This window comes from Agelaius tricolor, unplaced genomic scaffold (genome assembly GCF_023055355.1).
Source record: "Agelaius tricolor isolate 1412-34295 unplaced genomic scaffold, bAgeTri1.0.p SCAF_10, whole genome shotgun sequence".
Lineage (NCBI taxonomy): Eukaryota > Metazoa > Chordata > Aves > Passeriformes > Icteridae > Agelaius > Agelaius tricolor.
In genome coordinates this window covers 6,624,920-6,651,710 of record NW_027269270.1, presented here as the reverse complement: position 1 = coordinate 6,651,710, position 26,791 = coordinate 6,624,920, and the positions used below count along the sequence as shown (strand labels likewise).

Sequence of the window (26,791 nt, the reverse complement as noted above, 5' to 3'; positions counted from 1 at the left end):
ATCAGGATCACAGAAGTTTTAGATCATGAAAAATTTGAGTGTGGAAATTATTTTTTTCCGTTCATAGTCTCAGAATGTGTTTAAATTTTTAATTGAGTGCAATTTCCAGCTGTCATCCCCAGCATTCCTCCATTCTCAGCTGTTGTCTCATAAATGGCTAGAGAATGCTCTTTCACTATTTAGCACTAATTAATTTTGTTAATTAAATGTCACCCTGCTTTTTTCCTTATTAGAGTTTTTGTACCAAAATGGTTCCCAGGACATTGCTGCTAAAATCACTAAAGATTAAAAAGAAAGGATGGAAATTGAATGTGCAAGCACTAGAGAATTCATTAAACGCATTGTAAGACTTGCAAATGCCTCTTGACAAGCGGGATGGGAAGTGTAAGACACTTCCCTCCAAGGGTGAGTTAATAGGCCAGGCATTTCTGTCAAACCTTCTGTATATTGGTGAGCAAGAGTATCACAAACTGGTACATTCAAGAACTAATGTCAACATGTAATCCTGTTCTGATATTTCTCATTATAGCAATTACAGTGTCAGGGAATTTCCCTGTATTAATTATATAAAGCCAGTAGATAAACGTCTTGTTATTGCTCATTTCCTTTTTGAATCTAAAGTAACAAGTGCATGTGGGAAGAAAATGAGAAAGGCAGATTGTCTTCCTCCAATTTATTGGTGGCTAATCCATCAACTAAAAAAAAAAGGAAAGAGGAAAAAAAAGTCTTGGATTGCTTTCTGGGGTATGCATGAGTATATGTGGGAGCTGGCAAGGGGTTGAATAAAATGAATGCTGCTTTTTCAACCCCTCTAGACTATGGTAGGGCATGATGCATCTGTTAATATGTTCTTTTTTAGTGTTGAAGGGTTTTGCTGGTTTTGCTGGGATGGTATCAAAGTAGAGGCCAGTTGTATCGAGGAACATGTAAAACTGCCAGTGAGGAATGTAGTCCAGGATATTATCGGGTGAAACACGCAATCTTCATTGATTTCCTGACACTGCCATTAATAACAAAGCCAGGGTTTCCCATGAGTTCCTGAAGTTTTTATTCAGCACATTCAGCTTGTTCTAATCGTCATTCATTCTTCTCCGAGGGCTTTTTGGGGAGCAGGGAGAGAGAGAAAGGGCTTATGCACCTGGTTGTGTTTCAATGGACAGGTTCTGCTCACCCTTTCTCAGCTGCACGTGCGCGTCAATGGAAAGTGCTGAGTGCTGCCACCTGGGAGAAAACTCTGCTGGATTTCATGTCAAGGTTCAGCTGATACCAGAATGAATTAATACCCGTATTTCTGTCAGCTTTTGGGAAAATTGGGTGGGGGCATCAGTGAAGGATATTTTGCTCAGTCCCCTTTGGTTATGTGTGTGCTTGAAATGCACAAGGATGGCCCAGAAGGAGTTATCACATGTACAGATAAATTACACCAAGTCTACTTCTCTAAATGCCACATTCAGCCTAATTATTCCCAGACAGCATCTGGATATCTTTAGAAAAGATTACATATGCAATTGGAGTTTGTGAAGTTTAGTTCTCAAAAACACTGTTACTCAATGTAAGCCTCTATTTCTCTATGGACTCTTCCCCTACACACCCCCAACAGAACATAATCATGTGAGGGGAAAAATAATCTGTTTTACACATACATGTAGTAGAGAGCCCCCTTGCACTCTTCATTGCAAGACAGGGTTAGATTTATATTTGCTGCTTGAACTTTCCAACATTTCAGTTTGCATGCCCAGACACAGGGTCATGTGGTCCTGTTGTATTAGTTTATTAGTGTATTATTTAATGTATTTTCTATTACCTCTCTTACCTGTTTCAATATGAGTAAAAAATTCACAGTTGCTGTTTAGGGGATATAAACACTGTATTACCAAAGGATCAACAGGAGAGTTTTCTAATTCCAATGAGAAACTGAGACAAATAGACAGGACAGCATGCCTTGAGTAAAGTGCTAATATAAAATAAATGTTTTAGTGTAAATATATATGTTGATATTAGGTAAAAAGGCACAACTTTGGGACTGTAATAGATTTGTGAATAGAATTCTTTTGTCTGTTGGTGCATATTCAGTTCTTTAACTATTAGCTATTGGGGATCTGCTGTTCTTGAAGATGCTTTTGTTGCCCACGTGCTCATTTACATGGGACTGTTCCAAAATGTTCTTCACAGTTTCATGAAGCACAAGTGCAGGGCCACCACTGCTAACTGGGTATGTGCTGCCCATGCTGACACAGCATGGAATGCATTTGCTTTGCAGGTTCTTACAGAACCCTTAGAGAGCTGAAACTGCTGTCTCTCAATGTCCAAACTCAGCAAGGTCCACCCCTACCTTTCCTCATATGTCCTATAAAATCCTCTCTTGGCAATGATCTCTTATTTTGGTAAAGTCTTAAGAAACACAGGCAGCTTGTAACCAAAAATACATTGAGCTGATCTATTTTCTAAACATTTCAAAGTAATGAATGCATTCCAAGAATTTTGGCCAGATTATCCACAAACAAACAAACAAACTAGAAAGACAAACTTTTTTTTCCAAACTAGTTCTTTATACTTCAGTTAGCTCTAGAAATGTGACAACATTATAAGAGTGATCAGAACAGTAAAAATAATTGAGAGGAGCAACTTCAAGAAGAGGGAAACAGTGCCTGACATTAAAAAGAAAAATGAAAAAGAAAGGGAAGAATTATAGAACAGATTTTTAAAAGTAGTAAGGACAATGTATATTGGCATCCCTAAAAGAAATGAGATTAAAAATACCTAACTAAATCATTATACATCTGGCTAATGTATAAGTATTACCAGATCTCAGTCATGCATAATATCAGGAAAAAAGCTAATTTATTTTTCAAACTCTAAACTCATAACTGGCTTAGAGTTACAGCATTATTGGAAAATTGTTTAGAAATAAACTAAAGAAAGGGGACTATTGAGATAATCTTCCTGCACTGCTAAAGCTGTACAATCAATACTGTAATAATAATAATAGTAATAACACCCTTTATCCTTGATATTGACATGTTAGGAGTATTGAACACGATTGTGTCCCAAAAGCCCACATGCAACACTAATCTGTGATCCCAGGTGTTTGAGGTGAGCTGTTTCTAGACACAGGAGGAAATTAGGCTGCCTGTGTGGCTGGACAAGAGGAGCATTATGACCTGCTCTTGGTAACAGGCTGTCATCAATTACCTCTCTCCTGCAGGGGTCACCGGGGTCTGGGGAAGCCAAAACCAGCGCTGTAGCAAGTGAGATCTGAACCTCGATCCTGTCCTGGGAGTGCCTCGTGCCAAGGTAAATACAGTTATTTGTGTGACTGCTCCCTGTTAGGTCCTGCCTGTGGCCTGCCAGGCACAGAGGCAGCATCTCTGGTGCTGTGTTTGCTATTAACTGAGCTTCAGCAAGTTTAGCTCAATTGCAGTCATGTCCCAGCTTAAGTGCCAGGGAGCCTTCCGTGATTTACAGCATAATGCCAGCCTGAAGAGGGCTGCAATGGGAGATTAACTTGTAGCAACAGCATACTGATTGAGACAGAGCACAAAAATAAGAGTGGAAGTAAGCAAGATTGAAGATTAAAGTCTAAACACCACTAGATACTTTTAGAGATTACCTGAGACTGGCCAAAGAGAAGAAATGTGAAACAGACTATAAAAAAACTCAGAGGTTGTAGGAAAGGAAGGGAGAACTTATTACACACATGGTGGTCACGTCTGAAAATGTAATCCTTGTGTCTGAGGAGATACGAGGAAAGAAAGCAAAGATGAACTCCTTGGGTTGTGACATTTCTCTACAGCCGAAATTTGGGGGATTTGAGGAATCTCATAAATTGGACAGGGCAGTGAAAAAATAATTTAACAGCTTATGTAAATACCAACATTTTAAAATTAAAACTGGGGCTTGGATATAAAATTCCCGTGTCTGAATATGAGCTGTGCTGTGAAGAAAGGTTAGTGAATCTAAAAGGACAATGAAAGAAAAAGAAAAATGTGAGATTCAATGAGAAGAGAAAAATCTTCACAGGTTGGCTTATATTTGCAAGAAATAGATAACGTGGATGTACCAGGAAATTTAGTTATTCAGTCTCTGTCCATGTTCTTGTTAGCACTAAAAGAGCATTTTAGCTCTGCAAGCCCAAAGATTTGTGGTGGTGCTGCTGCAGAGGAGCTAGATCACAATACACTCAGGCCTGTGTGTAGTACAGGGGTAAAAATATCTGCTGCCAGCTACATGTGGGACTGAGGCTTCGAGTGTTTCGCTCCACACATGAACACCTCAGGCACAGAGAGATTTTCAGCCGTTGAAAACCAGTCTCCTCTTTAAAAGCAGGCACAGAGAGCTTTTTAGCCACTGAAAACTGTTCTTTAAAAACCTTAGTAATAACAGGAGTTGGAGCAATTCCTTGTGGGAGCTGTTGCATTGACTTCTGTTTCACTTGTGCATGTGGAGATTATTGCTGTTTTCTGGTGTGGTGGTTTTGGTGTGGGTAACACAATCTAAAAAGTCAAAAGAATTTAAGAATTTATGCTAGCTGATAACATGATTTGCAATCTGAACTTGATTTATTTTCTAAGAAATTAAAAGATGGTGAAACAAAAGAGAATGTAAGAAGAAATTATTTGCTATCAGAGATTGTTCTATTTCAAGGAAATTAAAAGACTTGCTAAAACAACCCCCAGAATTTAACAAGAAATTAAAATATGGTAGAATTAATTCCCTTCAGGCCTTTCACAATTCTGAGCTACAGGTACTTTGTCTGAGTAGCTTTGGTTGACCTTCAAAGTCAGGGTTGCTGGACACAAGGCCCTTTCACTGACTTACATGCAATGTTTATCATTGAAAGGCACACTAAACTAATATTGTGGAAATAGTTTACTGGTTTAGATTGTCTCCTATTTAAATCTGCAAGTTTCTTGTGATACTGGTGAGATTTTTGTACCATCTGGTTTCTCAGAGATAAGGTCCCCTTTTCTCTACAGCTAACAATCCTCTCACCATACCTGTCATTGTATGGCATAACTGTCTGGGAATGCAGTTATAAAAAAAAAATTCCATTGAATTAGTATATTTTTTCCTTATTATTTTATGCTATTGTGCTGAACTAGTAATGCATTATTTTTCATCCATACATTTAATGTTTCTTCTATTTTATTTATTTTGGCATATGTCATCTGTTGCTTCTGCAAATATATGTATGAATATAAGATCATTGGTAAAATCTGTGTACATTAAGTGAGTCATATGCAGTAATTTTGGCATTGAAGCCTGTACTTAGACTTAATAAATAAATATATATATGTGTATATATATATATATATTTGTTGAGAAACAAGCACAGACAGTGTTACTCATGCTGAAAGCTATGTCGTTTTTTTTTAAATAAAAGTCATTTAATGATGTGTGTCTCTAAGACCCAGAGAGAGTGGTACAGTGCAGTTCTGTAGGGGAAGCAGGTAAACTGTGCAATGAGGATAAAAAATAAACTAATGAAAAATGAGACAGTTGAGCTGTGCCATGTTTTGTAGGACTTGCAATCCGTCATCCTTGGCTTTACATATTCAGAACAGTTTGCTTAACATTTTTTCAGGAGGGAAGGAAAACTAAGATGTTGACATAGTTGCTGAAATATTCACGTAAAGATACAAGAGTAGGGACTAAAGCAGTTACAGGCAGCAGGCTGTTTTTATGTTCTCGTGTTCACTCACAGAATTAAGGCCTTCACTTAGTCTGTATTTCCTGTACTCATGTAGTCTATATTTTTTTCACCCATAAGTGAACATTTATCTATGCAAATATTAATTCCATCATTTTCTTCTTCCTCCTTGTGATTGTCAGTAATTTTTTTTCAACTATACTGTTAGATCCTATTACTTTCAGTGAAATAATCTTATTGTGTGACGAAATTTAATTATTTATTGCCCTATCAGACTGCAATTATTATCTGTTTTAATATCTGGCAACTGAAAACCAAGGAGAAGCTCAGATAGACTGTGAGTTAAATATTTTGAAATCATGCATTTCAATAGAATGAAACTGTGGAACCCCATCCAGAGTATGCCAAAAGGGCCCAAATTGTGCTTTCTTGTGGGAAATATAAAATATCTGTATTAATGAAAGCAGGAGGCAAAGATTTAGACATTCAGACTACATGTAGGAACATTTACCTTTTTTTGCAAGAAGAAAGCATACAATAGCTATTGATGGCTGAAACACATGTGCTTTCCCAAAATACCTCATAAATACACAAAAAACTCTTCATCATTAGCAGAATAATGATGAATACTGACATTGTCATTGTTATATTTTACAATCGATGAGTGGTTTAGAAACTCTTAGGAACTGAATGGAAAGCAAAATGCAAGTTCTCATTTCCTATTGAACTACTTTTGCATCAACAAAGATAAAGTTCACAACAGCCATATGGTTTTCCAGCATTTTGTTTTCTCAGTTCTCTGCCAACTTCATTCATCAAAGAAATGTCAAATATACAAACCAAAAGCCACAAAATCTTTGACCTAAGGAAGCTGTAAGCCAATTTCAGAAAATAATTTAGACCATAAAATTTTGCAGATTTTTGTCCAAGTCCTTTTTTTAGCAGCTGTGTATGAAAACATTATAGTTTTTCATTGAGCCGTGCTTCTTGTTAGCTGTACTACAACACTGTCATACAAGTCAGAATAAGCTACAAATTCAAAGCACAAGAGCAAAGATAATTAACAGTGAACAGTATCCTTTCTGGATAATAAAGAAAATAATAGCTGACAGACTACACAAAAATCTGAGAAAGAAAAATCCATAAATCAAGGATGTTAATTGTTATTTCTACTACTTGTTAAGATGAAAGATGACACTTTGTAGGCATTTTCTCAGCGTGATCTCTCATAAACAGATGTCCAATGCCTTGGGTAAACCTGTACAAACTGAGAAGTATCTACTGACTGCATCATTAGTCTTCTTCTGATTTCAAGCCAGGAATGCTGGAGAACAAATTAGTCAACTGATCCTTGCCAAAGTCAAGTTTTATTAAGGAAAAGCATTTGTTGCAGGGTAGAAAGGAATGCTGTGTTTATGCTGAAATTTATATAACAAAGTCCCAGTGAAAAGATAAATTTTTTAATTTCACATTTGAGTAATTAATTGCAAACTTTACATCCTTCTTCCTTTGTCCAGTTTATAATGTACATTCATCATTCCTCTAAAGCATGCACTCTTAATTCGTTCAAAAATATGAACATGCTTGAGGATACAACACTTGACATTCAAGTAAAATACCACGTTTTCCCAGCATCATTATTCACATGTTCTCTATTCAGCACTGCTTCCTTGCCTTTTCCACACCTAATAGAAGAAGTGAAGTGAATCACCAGGTCACCCATATGTGGGTTGTCAGCTCTAATAAGCCTGGAGGTAGCAGCAAGCAACAAAACCACTTCTGATTTTGCAAGGCACTATTACCTGGAAAGACAATGATGCAGATCCTGACGGTTTTTCTCTTAAAAGTATGTGTACATTTAGTATGTTTTTCTGTATGCTTTATTTTCACTGAAGCTAATTATTTGTAAGATTTGAACTGTGACATTTAAATATCAGAAAGAAAAAAAAATAGGGATATACCCATCTGAGAAGTGGGGAATGATAGAATGAAATCAAGAAAATAATAATTTATATTTATACCAGGAAATAGTTTTTGGTAGTGAGTGATTAGCTCATGGAAAATTACTGCAAAAGCCTTAATGGAAAATGGGCATTTGTATCTCTTATCTGTATATTTCTAATAAATATATTATCTTGAAAATTACATTCAAGAAATGGATTAGATAAACTTAGCATTTCTTACTATCTTTGCTATCTATATATTTGTGCTTTCTTTGTGTGAAAGCAAAGAATAATGAATTGTCAGAAATTAATTATCAAGGAAGTAAGTGGCCTTAAGAGAAAAATTTACAGTTATATTGAAAACAGATTTAAAGTAAAGCTGGTTATTGTTTTATTGTCAGTGCTTAGCTCTTTGTGTAAGACGAGACAACAAAAATAATTAGAGACTGAAAAAACACTTTTTTACAGAAACCCCTGAGAATTTCTCTCAGAAAAAAAATACCTTATTGCGAATGGGGCAAAGGTGCAAGTGAGCAAATCTTTGGTAGAATTGCAGCACCTTTTTACCACTGCTACAGAAATTAAACTAAATAGGAGCTGAGGGTACCTACAGAGATCTGACCTTAATGGCTCTAATAGGCACTGCCTATTAGAGTGCAGCCTGAATAAAATCAGAGCAGAGCTAGGAATGCAGCCCTTTAATGATGGCTGTCCTCATGATGGACAAAGATTGAGGGAAGTTTCCTGCTCCTACTGAGCGCAGTAGGAGTTTGGCCAAGGGCTTCAGGCACAGCAGGGCTGTGCTGTAAGGGAGAGGGAGCACTCACTCTGCACAGGCAGCTCAGAGCCTCTTCACTCACCCCCTGTACTCCCTCCCCAGAGCCTGCTCCTCAGGAGCTGCTCCAGCATCTCCTCCTGCTCCAAAATTCCTGTATTTTCCCTGCTGAACACATTGCTTTGCACTGGAGGTACAGTAAGCAAGCTCAGTGCACACAACAATAATATAGTAAATATTATACTGAACTATGAAGTCTATTGATCTTGCCTGTGTTAGTGTTTCAGAGGTATTCTGGTTTCTCCAAAAGCAGTTCCTTCCTAAACTTATCAGCACAAATACTAACGGTGCACGTTTCAGCTGCAGGTTTGATTAGCAATTTCCCTTGCTTTCCCTAGTAGACAGCAGAGTAGCTGTCAGCATTTGTCTCCAAAAGTATGATAGTTAAAAATAACATTAAAAAATTAATTGGAAAAACACTAATGCTTATTAACAGAAAATAAAAGTACAGGTTGTTTCCATCTCTTTAACCTATTTCACACTGCACAGTAACAAATTAATATTAGTTGTATAACAAGAACAAATATCTTTGTGGAACTATTTGGAAAATTCAGTATGATTTTGAAATTGCTATATTTAAGTTCAAGGAGATACAAGTAAAATATGAGAAAACCATAGCAGTATGTCATCTCAAATGTTTTAACAGTTACATTTAAAAATGCATATTTTTTCTAGTCTTCATCACATCTGGTCGTTAATTGGAATGCATCCATCAAATATTGCAGGTGATGTGATAAATCATAAAGAGAGATATACAGAGCTACCATGACATTAGGATGTCTTTGATTAATATTGTCAAGGTGAAGCACCACTGGAAGCTTTTATCTACCACCAGTCCCTTTTTTTTTTCTCTTGTGCTATAAAAACCAACTCATCTTAAGTTATGTTTTCCTCCAAAACCAAGTAATAAATATAGACAATTTGAACCTAAGCTTATCTGAATTTCTGAATACAATTTGTCTACAGAGGCTGTAACTATATGCATTATGGCTCTATAGGTTCTAAAATGCAATAACCAGATATACTATAAGTATAACCTAGCATAAAATGTGTTAAAATTTGCCATCAGAGGAAATGTTTCAAAGGATCTTAATGTTAAGATCCTGAATGAAGAATCTGAATGTTTACTAAATACAAAAACCTACAGATTGTGAAACAGAGATTAAGATATAAAAATGTTCACATACAAAGCATTTCTTTAGTATTTTAGTTATTACTGTTATTATTATCTGCAAGACTTGGATGCTTCCTGCTTCTCTCTCAATTATGTTTTTCATAGTGTTAGAAAATAATTATTTCAAATTAAGCTGCATATTGCTGAATGAACAGGAGTTGAATCAACAGCACATTTAGATAGAGGTATAAATTTAGTAATTCCAAATTTTATATTATTCTAACTCCAGTTCCCAATCAGAACTATGCTTGAGGGTCTCTTCTGAAAATATTATCCTCCCAAGAGTAATGGGAGTCTGATGCCAAAAAACCTGCACACAGTAATGCAAAGGAGAGCTTGAATGTTTAATTTCATAAACAAGTTCTCGCTGTACATGAAAGTACCTGGTTACCATGGCTCTGGGCAGCACAACAAACCTCTCAGCACAGCACTGTGCTGGAAATGACTTGCAGTGACTTTATTAAATATTTAGACAGAATAACTTAGAAAAACTTAACAGAGGCCCCACAACCCTCATTTTCCAGGGATTTCCATGTGCTGTGTGTAAGCACTGGTGGCTTGTGTGTGACCAGGTGTTCAGCCACAGGACCCAAGAGATAAATCTCCTGGTCTCTCCAGTGAATCGTGCTCTGCTGGGGCATTTCTGTCTGTTGGGATGAGTGTGCTGAGTCTGACAAATTCAACTCCAAGCTCAGTCTGGCCATCCCCTTTCTGGGGAGGGGTTTAATTGCAATTCTCAGCATTAAATTGTTTGGATGCAAGGAAGATGGCTCATACTCCTTTCTCTGTCTCTTTCTCACTCAGTTGTATATTCTGGATAAGACTTTTGGAGGTTTTTTAAAAATAATATTAAAAATGTTAATATTATCAGAAAAAGGACATTGACTATAGGTCAGTGATACAGATATTTGCTTCAGCTGGTGAAAGTTGAGGTTAAATCCTTAGATTTATGGCCATGTTCCTGTTAAGCAGTTTTATTATTCACCTTTTTTCATGAACCATATGTAAGACATAGCTAATTATACCAGGAGTGTCCACCATATGTTAAGAACAGTTTAAATTTGAAAAGCAATATAGAAGCTCCAGGTTTTGTGTATTTTCATGGTACAGGAGGGGAAAGTTGAAGAAAAAGTGCAGAAAAATAATTTTAAAACCCCAGGAAAACAGAAGACATTAGGTAGAAGAACCTGAAAGTTATGAGTGTGCAAATCTTGTAAACTCGCCCACGTTCCTCCTTATTGCTTACAAAGCTGGGAGGAACATATGACAGCTGCTTAGAGGCAGGGTGGAAAATGATGAGTCGGGGAGAAAAGAAAAAGAAGTAGTAAAAGACATCTTATTCTCAAAGTACCTACTGAAATGCGGAGGAGTCTGTCATCTGGCACCCATCAGGATGTAAACCCTAGAACAGACACAAATAAATCCCAGAGGGAAGTTATCAATACTTCAAAGACACCAAGTTCACAGCTAGCTAGCAGTAGGCAGACCTCAAAAGTTTATTACAGAAATATGAAATATACTTCCCATGAATGAACAGTCCCAAGATTTAACTCTTTTTCTGCTCTTTCTTAGAGTGGTTATTTTTTTCTTAGTATTTGATGAAAACCTTGTGCTAATAAGCTTTAACCTATGTGATACCATGAAACATTCATTATTTCCTATTTGCCACTCATACCATGTACTTTTGTGCTTGCTTCCCAGTTGGACAAATAAAATATTCAGAAAAAAAAATCCTATCACTACACCAAATGCTTATAAACTTAGTTTTTCTGTGAAAGCTTAACTCTTCATGAGAGCTATACAGGTATTAATATAGGGAGCAGCAATTCTTCATCCATTTTTGCAAACAGAATCTCAATAGTCCAGATGTTCATGAATAGTAAATAAAAAGCAGCAAAAACATGAATGAATGGAGCAGCTGCTCAGAATGCTGAAGAATGTTTGCAAACATCATTTTGAAGTATGCAATCAGTACTGGTTCAGAGGGAAAACTTGGATAACCAACAAAAAGTTTGAATAAGCAACTGAACATGTCAACAGTATTATCTGTTCTATCCAAACTTTGAGACTATTCAGCTGTAGTCTATCCAAACTTTGAAACTATTCAGCTGAAACACAACTTTCCTGTACTTTTATGATAATTTCTGCTCCCATATGGATCAAAACTAGAGCAAGAAAAATGCTACCATGTTTGTGTTGATGTGTCTGTGTGAGGGTGCAGGGCTCCTCAGCCACATGCACTTATTAGCATGACGGCCTTACTTTGTGATGCTTTAGGTGAGCAGGTCCTAAACCTCTAATTAATGAACCATCAGCTGTCAGAAATCGGGCACAACTGGTGGGCAAAAGGTCAGGGTATTCCACCTACTCCTCTGAAATTCTTAAAAATAAGGAGTTTACAGATTGGTGAGTGGAAAGGAATGAAATTTGCTCTATTAATGTCCCTGATGAAGGCTGGCCATAGAGGCTGCTCTTGTGGCTGCTCCAGGAGCACATTTTTCTGCCTGGATGAGGCCAGGACCAGTTGTGTGTGCCCACAGGTGCTGCTGGGATTGTGCTCATCTTGAAACCCCAGAGCAGATTCTTCTCCTGTGCCTGTCTGTCCCCAGCAGTGAGATTGCAAGGACAATCTGGAAACACGAGCTATACTTTCTGTCTTTCCAAATTTGCTATTCTTTTCATTTTAGTGCGAGTTCAAGCTGACAAAAAACAACTGCTCCAGCCCAATTCAGTGGAATTTTTCAACTTTCCCTCTCCAAACCCATTGCTGCTGAATGAAGCATGTGGTAAGTTCCATTTTCAAAATCCTAAAAGTTGAGCCTTTGCAGATAGTTTCATGTTGCAGGAGTCATGTTAACACCTGGAGCTGTCTGATGTTGGGTACATTCTTGTTTGCCAGATGCAACTTTGTGTGCCTGGAAAGCTTACAGGAATAAGCAGGAAAGCAGAGAGCAGCTAAAGGACAGTGAAAGTGGCAAGGAGACCAGTGAGAAAAATAAGGCACAGGCATTTAGCTGGCCTCAGAGGTGACAGAAAAAATAAAATCCCTCTTAAAGACTGAATTTGTTGCAATCCAGAAAGTCAATCTAAGATGCTGAGTGAAAAACAGACTATCAAGGATGGGCCTTGCAAACCACATCAGGGCAAAGAATTTTTTTCAACACGGGCTTTTATCTTCATTTACCTCACCCCATTTTTTTCTGTTTCTGTGTTATAATTTGTGCTCTGATAAAACACTGATGTAGAATTTAAAGCCCTGTTGGGTTCTTGCTGTGCTTACTGTAAAGAAAAGATACAGCAAGATGCACTCAAAATCTCTGAATAGCCATCTGGTCAGTGCTGTCTGGCCTATTTATCCATCAAAATTTACTCACTGCTGGTTCAAAGCTGAACACCTGCAAACCACAGCAGATAATGAATTTCCTCTCTTTGCTTACTTTACATCCCATCTGCAGGATTGTGCTCTTCTGCTGTAGGAACAACTGATATTAACAAACTGATGGTTCAGAATGAAGTAGATTTTGGAAGGAAGAGTAACAAAATTAGCAAAAAAATACTGGATGATTGATATTATTTTTCATGAATAATTTCTGAAATGTACATTTTTACAACAATTATTTGTTTAAAATATTGGCCGCAACATTAATGCAAGAAAACAAAAAATGCTTCTTTGTCTACACACACAAGCTGGTTTCAACAATCAAGTATCAGAAATTGAAGATTGGAGCTGTAGAGAAGATCAACTCAACTGTTTTGACTGCACACAGGCAGTATATAGCAGAATTTTTTATCTCCTAACAGCAACCAGTTTTTTGGTCTTTGTTCAAATCCTGTTGCTGACTCAGATTTCCTATTTAATGTGCCTTGTCCAAAGTGCAATGAAGCCAGTGCAGAGGTCCCATTAAGCTTTAATAAGCCCCAGTTTAGGCCTGTAGCAGAATGGACATAGTTAAAGGCATAAAGGCGTAGCAAAATTAGAGCTTCACTGGGCTACCAGTGTCTAACAGGCCAAGTAACTGCCAGGATAAGTGTATGGGTTTGTGTCAGTAATTTTCTGGTTCCATCAATTTAAATTCATGTTGTCAGGCTAAAATCAACTCCCATTGAACCTAAAGCAAAACCCATACTGATGCAGCCTGGAGTTCATCCTCATGGTTTTTATGTTTTATGGAAATCCCTTGAGCTCAGAATATCAAGGACATTATTCTATGTTGGCATACAAATATGATCACACTTGCTGTCATTTTTTATTAGTTTTAAGATATATGGTCCTATTCCTGTTTTGACTAAGTATGCTCTAAAATTTCCAGTAATCTGTGGAAAAGTAGCTGACTTGCATGCCAAGTCAGCTTATTTTTTTCATTAGCCTTTGCTCCCCTTCTAAATTTTCTCTGGCAAAATATAAATATACAAAATGTTCATTTTGGCTCAATGTCATCAGTAGCTCTTAGTGTAAGGTATTCCAGCTGATGCCTCATTTGTTTGTGGTGATCTCACATCATCTGTGTCATTCATCTTCTCTTTCAAATTTGGCTGACCACCTTTGGCTCTCCACCTTTCATCAGGAGGGAGGAATAACAAAAAAAGGACTTGCAAACTGTTTTGAAAGCATTTCCTAACATTACTGTAACGAAATGAATCGGAAGGGGAGGTGCTATGCTCACAAAAGTAGCAGCATCCAGGAGACAGGTGGAAATTTCTCTGGCATCTGGACTTTGAGCTGCTGATAGAATAATTTGAGATATCCTGTAAGGCAAGATACTTTTGCCTTCAGAGGCTGCAGAGAAGGGCAGGGTTTGCCTCTGCAGTGTCAGGGAGAGAAAGGATGGGACCAGATCAAAACCCCAGCACTAGGAATCAAGGTACATAGGTTTCATTCCAGAATATTCAGTTAGGTTAGTCTCAGAATTCCAGGTGGAGGTGAAATACTGAGAAGCATTGTCTTTGATGATTCTACTTTAAATCTCTATGAGGACAGGAAGCTTTGCTAATGATTATAAAGGCTTATTTGGATATACTCACACAGATAATGCAGCAGAAGTTGGTTATTAAGTAATGTAAGACTCATAAAAGGGTAACATCTGCAAAACCTGGGTGATGATATAGATCTGATTATGCATATTTGGAGGGTGTGGTGTACATAACCCAAGATTTTAATTTTTAGTGAATACACCTTAGGCATGTTTATAAACAGTTAACACAGAAGGATAAACACAGAGCTTCACTTTAAACAGCTTACACTTTTCCAGCTATTCCCTTTGATTTCCTGTTTTGTACATCTAATGCTTGGCCACTACAGCTTAATTAGAAAATGCTGAGTATTATATCGATGAATGGTCAGAAAACTTGTAATTTTTTATCCTTCTCCCTCATTTGAAATCCCACATGGTGTATTTTTAAATGGAAATGAATTATTATGGTATGACTAGTCATAAAGCAATTTTTCCCAGGGAACCATGTCATGAAAGGGCATATGCACAGAGCTAAGTGTCTAAAATGAGATCTTTATAGCCAGCTGAGACACTGAGAACAATGGACTGAGAGTGGTCACTAATGACATTGTTAATGATAGATACCATTACCTTAGAACAGATGTCAAAGTGAAATAGCATTATAGCCTTCAAGATGGACTGCCTTGTCCTTCTCAGTAAATCTATTAAGGTGGCTTGTAAGAACAAAACAGGGAGGTGTTTATTTTCTCTCCCTTTCCTGAAATGCAAAGTATTCTGTGCATTTGTAACATTTAACTGCAAAAAGCTCAAGTAAAAAAAAAAAAAAAAACAAAACCAAACAAAAACTTAATGAGCAAAATATGCATGTGGGGAAGTAAATATAAAATATATATAACATATAGTGAGAAAATAATATATATTTAAAAAATAATAATTCTGATTAGACCAACCTTGAATTAATCTATACTAAGATCAAAGATAAAAATGGTGTCACCATGAGTTAGGAAGAACAGGAACTTTGGATTGCTGTAGCTGTACCTAAAGACTGCAGAGAAATCTGCATGGTGGTAGGTTTAGGGCTTAATTTTAAAACTGCATTTCTAATCTAGGAGATTAGAATTCTTGTGTCTGCTTGCCTACAAATCTCTGTGAGTGTGATTGCAAGGGTGTAGGCAGAAATGCAACAGTGAAGACCTCAGTAAGGTAAGGATATGCGACAGTGCAGGAGTAAAAAGATTAAAACAGAACAAGTTCCCTGTGATTCTCATTTTATTTCATTAAATTTTTTTTAGACATGTGAATATGTAAGGTAAACTTCATTTTAAAGTTGTAAATTGCATAAATGGAGCCAATTAAGCATACAAAGGCCAAAAAAACCCATGTTGAAATGTATCTGAGAAAACTAACAGAAAAAAAGCCATTTTGTTTTTTATTTTTTATTTTTACTTTTTGATTTTGTATTTTATTTACTTTCCATTCAGTAACAGATCCATAAACATGGATATCAAATTCAACACATTATTACAATATGAATTGTACTTTTAAAGTACAATAAATACAGAGTGTATGAAGTCACTTCAGATTACTTATTTGGAGCTTCAGATTGAGTATTGTTTGCAAATACTTGTCATACAAGCTATATGGAAAGTTTATTTTCTAGAGTGTTACTTCTCTGTGTCTGTAGGTTTTCTCTACTACAATATCAACTCCTATATGTGTTTATATTTCTGATTTGATAATGAAAAAAAGAATAGACATAGTCTTTTGGCTAGAATTGTAGCTTAAATTATCATATCTGACAGCTAAATTGAGATATCCATCAAGCATACAAATGAATACCCAAAATATTCATGCATTATTCACGAGTTTTATCTGGATGATGTGCAGGGCCCCAGGATTATCATCTGCTATTGTGGCTCCATGAAGTGCTTTGCAAGGTACTAAGTGTGGTACCTACATTAGAAGGGTGGCTCAGGCAAAGGTGGATGCTTTTATGCTCTCAGAATTGTTCAGTCAAATTAAATCTGCAGTTTTAATGGGCTTTGAAGCATGTCCTAGAACAGGGGTCACTTTGACTTTGCAGAGGGAGGAATAGCAGAGGAGAGAAAATGTGGAACATAAAAACTTGGTCCAAAGTTCAGTGAGCGCCACAGGATTGTTTCCATTTCCATTGATTTCAGAGTGCTCTGGATCAACCTCAGTGCATTGGTCTCAGATGAAACATACTCACAAATGCATTTCCTCACACAGACAGGAAATTTTGGTCCAAATTTTGCAGCATTCCTGCCATACAAATCAAGGGAACTTGTTATTCCTCTTGGTTATTTCATATCCTGAGTAATAAACAGGGAAACTGCCTCACTTCACATTTTGCTTCATGTACTGGTTCGTTATCTTTGAAGCAGAATTTTTATCATTTTGCTGCTGCACTGATCCTTGCCAAAAGAATCAGCAGAGGAGAGGTAAATGGAAATCCCTGTCTTTGCACTCCAAAGTGCCTGTTCTGCAATAGCACTGGGGCCAGCTGGGGGAATATGAAAAATTTACACAGACACACCCTTCTTAGTGTGAGCTTCCAAGACCCCAAATCTGCTTTCAAGATAGGCAGCAGTGCTTGGAGCTTGGAAGGGGGATTGGAAGGGGGATTGACAGCCTTTGCAGTGTCAAGGAGAGAGGAGCTGTTCTGCAAAGTGACAGCAAGCCTGAGCAGGCTGAGGATGAGCCTAATGAGCAAATGGAGGCAGAATACAGTGATTTCCACGAGGCCCAGTGGGGTCTGTTTATTTGAGTCAGGATCTTTAATGAGCAGCTTGCTGCAGCTATGGTTATTGTCAGCACCTGTATCTGTCGCTGCTTATTGGGATTTCAGTTCAAACTGCTCCTGGAAATAGCATTTGCCTTTACAGTCAGGGTTTGAAATTACTATTACATGTTGCAACCTCGTACCATCTTTTCAGATCCTCAGCAAGAATCAGGGGTTGTAGTGACAGAGGACTTTTATGAGCTCGAACATCCTTGTGGCCACCAGAAACACAACAAATCATAGAACAGGTGTCAGGCCAGCAGTCTCTGTTATATATTTCCTCAAATTAAAAGAAAAAAACCAACCAAACAAAAAATCCACACATTTAATGAAGAGCCTCTGTGCTAGAGAGCAACAAAATTTAAAGTATTTCTGTTTTGGGGACTCTAAATGTGCGAACCAGCTGAATACTTACCTTCTTCTATAGACAGGAATGTGAACATAACAAAAGCAAGGGGATTTTTTGAGTTTTCATCGATTTGAAAGAGATGTTCAGAGATAACAGCCATGTGGGTTATTCACATGTGCAAGTAAGAAAAAGAGACTTTCAAAAAAAGAGCCTCCACATCAGGAGTTCCCTCGGTAATTCTTTTCCTAATACTTCATTCTCTCAGTACTTTTTCTCCCATTCCAACACTGAATGTCTCCTCTCTTCCAAAACCAGCTGTGCCTCACACATTCTCTGCTGCTGATTCTGGGAAGGTTGTCTGAGCATGTGAGCTGTGTAAGGGTGGGTGTTCTCTCAGAGCTATTTCATAAAGCAGGGTTTTAAAGAAACTTGAGGATATCAGAGATGGAGGATACTGTGCATGAGAAAACATGGCAATGAAATATTTTATCTTTTATTACAGTCCCTGGAAGAAACATTGTTTAATTTCTGTCTCTCTGTAAATTGTTGGTATAAAAGTGGGAGGAGGCCTAATTTTAGCTCACAAATTCCTAGGAAGGATTAAAAAAATAAATCTGATTTGCCTGGCTAAAAATGCAAGTACAGTGGCAATAAGCTGATCCAGGTTCTGAAACAATGGTTCTGAATCAGTTTTATGTCTACTGTATTTTATAACTCCCCTTTGAAAAAGATGAATTTCCTTTCTTGGCTGTTGGAAAAGAAAACAAATGGCTGACATTTGATCTGTTGGAGTACACGACCACATTTTACTAGTCTTGTAAAACAGACTGTCCTAATCATGAGTGGAACTGTTAATTTCATCTCACTCTGAGGTATGGAAGCTTGTAAACTCCTTTGCTAATGCTGATAAACCCTGCTCCTTCCAGGAAAGGATTGTTCCATGCCGCATCCTCTGCAAGAGCGGCTCTCATTGCCGAATTGTTTATGGACCAAACTGTCTCCCCCTGATTTATTTCACAGGAAGACCACTTTATCTAAGCAATTACACTGTTGAAAATTATAACAGCCCTTCTGAGCTGTTTTGAACAGGCAGGGATTCAACAGATTTGCCTTCCTACAGAACTGCAACCAAGTTATAAATCAAATTCTCTTCTCCAAATATTCATAGATGCATGCATGCTTTTATCTGTCTCTGCTGAAGAAAGACTAAAAGAAGGTGTTGCCCTCAAGTCTCTGATATTTCTTGAGTTCTTAAAAAATAATTGGAAAGTCCAAGGTCAACAACCTTATTTCCTTTTTTTCTTGTTATCCTCTTTTCTTAAATGCAATGAGAAGAAATATTTTAACAAAGGAAACCCACTCTTCTGACACTGAAGAGAAATAGAGGTATTTCCCTGAGACTCTGACCTGGAACTCCAAGAGCTTGCCTACAAAGGGAGGTTGTTTGTGGTTGAAGTTAAATAATTCCTTTTGGCCAGTCATTTCTTTGGTTGTTTCTGCTCATAACCATGCTATGTCAGCTTAATGTTCCAGATGGACGTGTTCTAAAAGCATCACATTGAATGCCTGTCTCTGAGAGATTTATGAGAGACCAAAAGAGGCCCACAAGTACAAACAGGTGTGAGTGAACTTAGATGAAATGCTGGGTTTGTCCTGATTCAGTTTTATCTCCAATACTATATCATCAGTCTTTTAAGTCTGAGAACTTAATGTGCCCTGAAATCTTTCATATATTGGAATGTATCGGTTCCAGCTCTTCGTTGTAGGTAAAATATGCTTTTCTTACTCCTATCAAAATAGTGCGATGAGCTTATTGTTTCCAAAGATATCTTTTCTTCCTCTTCACATCTGGCAAAACAATCTATATCTTTTATCTGAAACCATATTGTTGTAAAATGAGATAAAGCAGAAGAAAGAAGAATCCTCTGATCTGTGGTGGTCTTCAGATATTGAACAAAGCCAACTATTTTCTCCAATTGAATAAAAGCCCTTTTTTCGTTTTTTTTGGGGGGATTTTTTTCCCTTCACTTGGCAATTTAGGTGCTCAGACTCAAAAAGCTTTAGGTTCAATAGAAGTGTCAGTAAGAAGCTATCAGAATTTGGTGGATATTGACATTTTTCGGTCAAGCTATGGATGAAAACAGAAAAGATAAAACTGACACCGTAAAACAAGGAGTAGAATCCTGTTCACGTTGCAGTCAATAATAGAGTTACTAAGATTTCACCCGAGGGGTTTGTAAAAGCATGTGGATGACCTGGGAGCCCTTATAATGGGGTTTTATGGTGCAAAGACACACAAACGCTTTTTGAAGTTTCTGACTGTGACCCAAATTGAGGTATTAGCTGGAATGGTATATTGTGATTTTCTCTTCTTGATGTCTACACTGGAACAAGGAAACAATTCAAACAACCCGCAACAACAGGGTTTGAAATCTCTGACATTATTCAGATGAGGGAGGTGGGACAATGAACGAGTGTAAAAGGTTGTGTGCTTCTTTATGAACAGTTCTTGCTTGTGACATGCTCTTCTGAAATTTTGGGAAATTCACTCTCTTCACTGAATGACTGCAAATTGTCTAATAGGTGTTGTGTTTTCAGTCCTTCCTTACGATCCAGGCTTCCCTGCTATACTGCACCCTCAAACAGCACAGAAATTTTAAGTGCAATGTGTTTACAGCATTTTCTTCCTTTGTGTTACAGTAATTGAGAAACTAAATGATAAATGGTCACTGGTTGTTTTTTTCCATATACATTAATAAAATCAATACCACATTCATACAGAATACTCAGGAAACAGTTGAAATAAAAAATATATATATTCATAGCAGGGTTCTATCACTGAAGTTTTTCTGTCTCTCTGAAATAGCCACTTATTTATGTGTATGGCCAAAATTCATCTGTATTGCAGTAAACAAGGCTGAATTGGTGATTCATCCAGTTCCCTTTGTGAAGCTTCAGTTCTTTAGAATTTTATGTAGCCTGACCAAAGCACGGGGAGATTTAGTCAGTTAATTAACTTGAAGAAATGAAATAACAAACAGCATATATAATGTTCATGAAAAATAAAGATACCAGGAATGTGCAATATACACGTCTTACAGATTTAAGCATATGATTTGATTTTATTTCTGTTTTTAGTAATTCCTCAATAATAATGGTAATAACACTCAGTTTATTTAGGATAAGAGATTTTGGGGAAAGTTTTCTTTGAGCACAATGAGTAAGTTTACAATGCCTTTTTTTTTTCCACTTAAAAGAGAAGAAATTGTGTCTGTCTAATATGTTTGATTTTTTAAAGTTCAGACAGTCCATCCTATGGATTTAGGCTCTGATTTCCAAAGTGAAAATAATTCTAAGTGCTCTAAGTATTATTTGTGGCTTTCTTTTGTATTGTGTTGAAAATAATAGCCTTCAAGATCACTGCCTTTCTTTCCTCTTGCAATTTTGAGCTTGGCTATGAGATAGGCCATTGGATACAATGATGCCTTCATATTGTCTTATGCCTTTTCTTTTAAACCCCACATTTTCTGGTTTCACCAACTTTGAAATTTCTTTTTCTCAATACTGATTGAATTTTTTCCCAGTTTCTTTCTACTGTGCGCCGGATGCAGTGTAGGGAGTGCTGAATATTGTGTGCTGCTCAGCTCAGTGCAGGGCCTGTGCCTATCTCTGTTTAACAATTAACTGCTGTAGTGACTTTCACCATCTTCAGCTAAAACAAATGCTCAACAGAAAGAAAAAGAGATAATCATTCTTTAGCCAGACACACTGGGAACAATTAAAGGCAATGTTTTCCCCTTGCAGAAATTTGCAAATCCAAATTTCAATGCACTAATTGTGTCCATAGGCTCCAGATCATCTTCAAATCCCTGGGTAGGAGCAGCTCTCTCAGGGGTGTGGGTTTTGTGTAGCAGAACCCTGAGGTGAGCCCAGTGCAGCTGTGAAAGAGGTGCTGAGCCCATCCTGAGTTGGCTTGGGTTGTACTTGGGTGTTGGATAGATCAGGATGTGGAGCAGTGTACAAGCATCTCACCTGTGAGAGGCCGAGCACAATTCAAGACACATGAAGGACAACTTTAAGCTGTAAGAATGTAATGTAAAGGAGATAGTGCTCCTTTAATCCCACAAGTAAAAATATATTTTGCAAAGAGGAAAGCTTAATAAAATAATTTGAATTTTAAGGCTGACAGTAAGCAAGCTTTAAATGTGCCAACATGGTAAACAGTATCTCTTCCCTGCCTCTTATCATGGGAGGTGGTGTCAATGTCTGCCCTGCCTGAGAGCTTCACACACCCATCCCTGAGGCACACCATGCTTTCAGTGATCTAATGCACAGACACCAATATTTTCTGCTTGTAAATAATAACACCAATATTTGCTGCTTGTAAATTATAGCAGCAAACTGAGTATCTTAAGCTTTGGCTACAGGACACATAAGATTGTGAGGTCATATAATGGATCATAGGCACCAAATTGACCTGATCATTCATTTTGAATTCATTCGAATTGTGCATATTTCTGCTCAGGCAAATTGTTGTTAAGGACAGCTCTTTTTCTCTTTATCCTGTCTGTTTTGCAAAGTCATACTTTTATTGTATGTTTATTTAAGTGTCATATTTAAGTGTCAGTAGTTTGTATGTGCACTGTCAGCTTGCTACAGGTTCTGCAGTGGTGTAAACGTTCTCTTGATGTGTCCTGTGCATGTAGGATGTGCAGGAACCAGTCAGAAGATCACTAAAATTAAAGGTGAAATTGATCTTTCAGTGTAATTGTGCCACACCAAATACAAGGAAGCACAAATTAAATGAGCATGCTTTTTTTTTTTTTTTCCCCCAGATCCAAGTAATTTTTTCTTATAAGGGAAGAGAATATGTTATTAGAGTATCTGCAGTGGCTACAAATCTAAAGTAGTGGCAGGACACAAGCAATCACAGGGTGCCAGTAGTAGGTGTTGGGGCTGCTTACCTACTTGATATCCTTTGGACATCCCCATAACTGAAAGAGTGAGATAAACACGCTGTGCAAATTATGTCTAGGGCCACATCTGCTGGAGAGAGGAGCAGGTGTTATTCCCACATTGTTGTGCATTGAAGAACTTGGTGTGTTTTCATGAAAAAAAAAAAAAGCAGTTTGTAACTGAGCCCTCCCAGGAAAATATAAAGGGGTGTTGAACAGAAGGATTATTCAGTATGGAAGAGATCTGTAGTGGTCACCTTGCCCAGCCTCCTTCTCAAAGCTTTTGATTTGCCTGCTGCTGCTCAGCCATGGTGATCTGGCCTCACCTCAGTTACCACCCATTTCATTGACCTGAGAATTTGGGGAGCAGAATTAAATGCTTTCTTCCTATGTTTAAGTTTCTTGTTTCCTACAAAGAAGTCTGACAGGGCAGCCCTCTTTTCTCTGTTCACATCTCCACCCTCCATCCCACTCCTGTGTGAGTGGCAGGCAGAATCTGGCTCTCAGTGAGTTGAATGCAAAATTGGATTGGGAGCAGTAGCAAATCCCACCATCCCACTGCAGCTATGAGCTTTTAGTAAATAAATGGGAAACATTTCACATAATTAAATACCATCTTAGGAAACTGGGAAAAAAATGCCCTAATTTAGAAAAGTGTTCAGAATTGCATATAAAACATGCTGCTTAAATGTATTTTATAGTGAATTTGCAGCAGAAGCACATATCTGAATACATTCATGAAAGATCACACTCAGCATACAATCTTTCAATCTGTCAGGTTTTTTGGTGGGGCATGCTGTTGCTAACACTGCTTTAATAGCTTTGCCACATCCAAACTTTACCTGACTACCCCCTGCCCCCAAAAACTCCCATTTAACCAGGGTTCTCGTTTTATAAATCACATTTTGTAATAGAAGTCAGTTTTGTGTGCCCCAAGTGGGTAAGCATTTCCATCCTTATATCAAGAATTAAGCATCTCCTGAGAAGGAAGAGAGGTCAAGTGCTGTAATAAACCAGATTCCATCAAGAATGTGAAAAAAATGCTGCTCTGACCAAAGCTAAATGGAAGTATATCTGGATTGGGATGTGATATGAAAGAGCAATGAATAAGCTGAAGCTATTTCTAGAGTTTATGCCCACTGTGGCTGATTCCATCTCATTCTTTCTGACACTGTTATTTACCCTGAATTACAGTGAAAGCTCTTTATACATACATGATGTATTCAAAAGGCCAGGCCCACAGCCAGTTCCAAGCACCTTAATTTCACAACACATATCTTTGCCTTTTGACTGCGTACCTTAAAAACATATTGAACTCTTGGAAATGAAATCTGTCTGGGGAGTGAGCATGAGCTAAGTACATGCAGGCAGGTACTGAATAAGAAAATAGTTTCACTGGACTTGTGGCCCAGAAAGAAAAGTGACTCTGGGAAATCTATCAGCATATCCCTGTAGCTGAGTAGGTTACTTTGCCACATTCATTACATTGGAAAATCTCTTGATTTCAGTGGAAATGCTATTTTTCACTGAAAATTTCTACTTGGTAGCATACCACAATATTATTTCCATTTAATCTATTAAATTACCAAAGAAATAAAATACAAGTTTTAGTATTTAGCAGAAACAGAAGTCTGTATTTATTAGCTTGCTGTAGTACTTATTTTGGGCAATAAATCCAGTAGTTTTATTTTTTAATAAAAAAAAACAAACCTAAAAACTCCCTGTCCCTTTCCTGCTCCTTGCACATTCTGAATATTCAACTAACTGACAGAGATGAAATAAAATTTTTATATTTATTATGAACAGGACACATATTGCTTGAAGTAAAACATAGTTTTTAATCAAATGAAAAATAATACATTATTTAAAATATATTTTATCCCTTTGTTTTAATTTCTGATGGAATAATGTTGAATATCACCCCTAAAGTCTAATCTGAAAAAGTATTACTTCATATGCAAGCTGCAACAGATGTGGCTGAGGGAAACAGAGGCTTATATCAATAAAGTTCTTGGTAGTTGGTAAAAGATGACATATGGAATACTCTGGGGCATATCAGTCATAAATAATGATGAGAATTTTCTTCAGTTTCTGAAGAATTACTTGAAAATCTTTAATTCCTACTGTTTATTTTTAGGGCCATGTCTGAAAAAAATAGTTTTGGGCAAATGATGATTACTCCTATGTTTTTTGTTTTCTGTAATACTGTATTTTTCTGTATTGGCTGAAGATTCATGTGGTTTTTTACAAACTAATACTATAAAGAATATTATCTGTACCTACAAGCTTTGTCTTTACTATGTCATACAGCTACAGCTACAAAATAAAGACAAATCAGGACATTACTATAATTGCCATCCACCTTACATTTTCAAAAGCACTGGAGGTCATTGCTGGGTGTTACTCTATGGGACATGTTGTCCTCTCAAAATAGTGCTGATCAGCAGGCCAAGAGCTTTTGAAAGTACCCACCAGCTTTCTGCTCTGTGTAGTGCTCTGCCTGCCTGCATTATTAAGTGGAAATAATTATTTTGAAATTTCCATTTTTAGAAGACATCCTTTCTTGCCTATTACTCAGCTAAACCACCTCATATATCTGTGCAAAAGAGAAAAATGGGCAGCAGTCTGGATAATTCCCTGTGCTGTGTGTTGAGTTCCCTGAATCAGGTCAGCTGGAGCGTCAATGCTTATATTCTGTGGCTGATTATGGATATCAGTTTCTCAAAATGCTTCATCACTGCTGAAATTAACATTTTATGGTCAAAAATATTCTCATTTCTTTTCATGTCTTTCAGCCAACACAGTTTCATCACTATTACTGCTTGCTTTTTATGCAAAAAATATTGAATCTTAGGTTTCAGTTTTTACTTTTTTCTTCCTGAACATACTAGATGAAACTTCTCAAGAATAATACTTTAGCCTTAAAGATGAATCAGCTTACATTGTTAGTAGAAAGAATGCCAGGACAGAAGCAGCTTGATTTTCATAATATTTCAATTGTAGTGGATAAGGAGATTTTTCAGCTCTTTTGGGTTTGGACAATTTGAAAAAAGGAAACAAGTACTACAGTAGTTGTAAAAGGTATATTTAGGGATTTCTGGACAGACCTAAACCGGAAATGTAAAATTCCATATCGTGACTATTCAGCTGTTCTCTGCAGGTGTGTTTTTATTTCCATAAGTTAAAGGTTATCACCTGCTTAAGCATATATATGTTATTAATTCTAGGTGTGAATAACCATATAATAAATCCAAATTATATGGTTTGAGAAAATTACCAACTCTGAGGGTTTTTCTCAAAAACATAATTAAAAAAAAGTTAAGTATCATGATTTATTGCGTTGAATTGTTTCTCTCTGAACACAGGTTTTGTTTGTACTCCCCCACCTTGCTTGGGCAACTCAAGACTGGTGTATGCCAGCAAATGCACAGTCTTTACTCCAGGCCTGGGGGGACCCTTGCAAGTCATCCTGTCTCTAGGCACAGGTGGAAAGCCAAGGTCAGTGCTCCACAGCCTGGCTTGCCCATGGCAGCCTCACCAGTATCCACAAGGACATCTTTTTTTTGGTTCTTTGAAATATTTCTAGAGTAAACATATGAAAAATAAGACTAAAACTTTGTTTTCATAATTAAATAAGCAGTTCTCTGAGAGGAAAATGGAAACATTCTTCAGGAGACTTGTGGTGTTCAGTCTTCTAGAAAGCTTCAGGAACTGCATCTGTAGAAAGTTTTTTTTCCTGTTTACCTTATTTTTGGGCAAAGATAACTCTCTTGCCTTGCCTACAGCCACTCTCATATTGCTTCTAAGATTGATGAGTCAGCCTCATGTGCATATATTAATTCACAGATCTTAAGTCACCTCATAAAAGATAAGTGTCATTCCAGTAAAGGGACAATGTCAGAAAGTGACTTATTAAAAGATCATAAATGTGAAGTCATAATGATGGGTTCAGGAGTTTTTAAATCTGTGTTTTACATGTAGTGTAAAATGATATGGATTTGATATGTGATGGAGACACCTGACATAAATACAGAGGTCTCACTATGGCCTGGCCTTCACAAAACTGCCATTGAGAGGGAAAATATTAATCATGGTGGAGAGGGTTTTTCATAGTCTTAGCTCCAAGTTGC

At 37.2% G+C, this 26,791-nt stretch overlaps 2 long non-coding RNA genes across 2 annotated transcripts in view; both read left to right on the top strand.

Moving 5' to 3' along the window:
* The window catches only part of LOC139593409 (uncharacterized), a 207,518-nt gene extending 204,245 nt beyond the window's left edge, over positions 1–3,273 (top strand). The window contains exon 4 of the long non-coding RNA XR_011680288.1: positions 3,206–3,273. This is a non-coding gene — a long non-coding RNA (uncharacterized lncRNA). The remainder of the gene's footprint in view (positions 1–3,205) is intronic.
* A 4,105-nt stretch (positions 3,274–7,378) lies between these two features.
* LOC139593408 (uncharacterized) overlaps positions 7,379–26,791 on the top strand; it is a 175,395-nt gene continuing 155,982 nt past the window's right edge. The window contains exons 1-2 of the long non-coding RNA XR_011680287.1: positions 7,379–7,496; positions 12,290–12,388. This is a non-coding gene — a long non-coding RNA (uncharacterized lncRNA). The remainder of the gene's footprint in view (positions 7,497–12,289; positions 12,389–26,791) is intronic.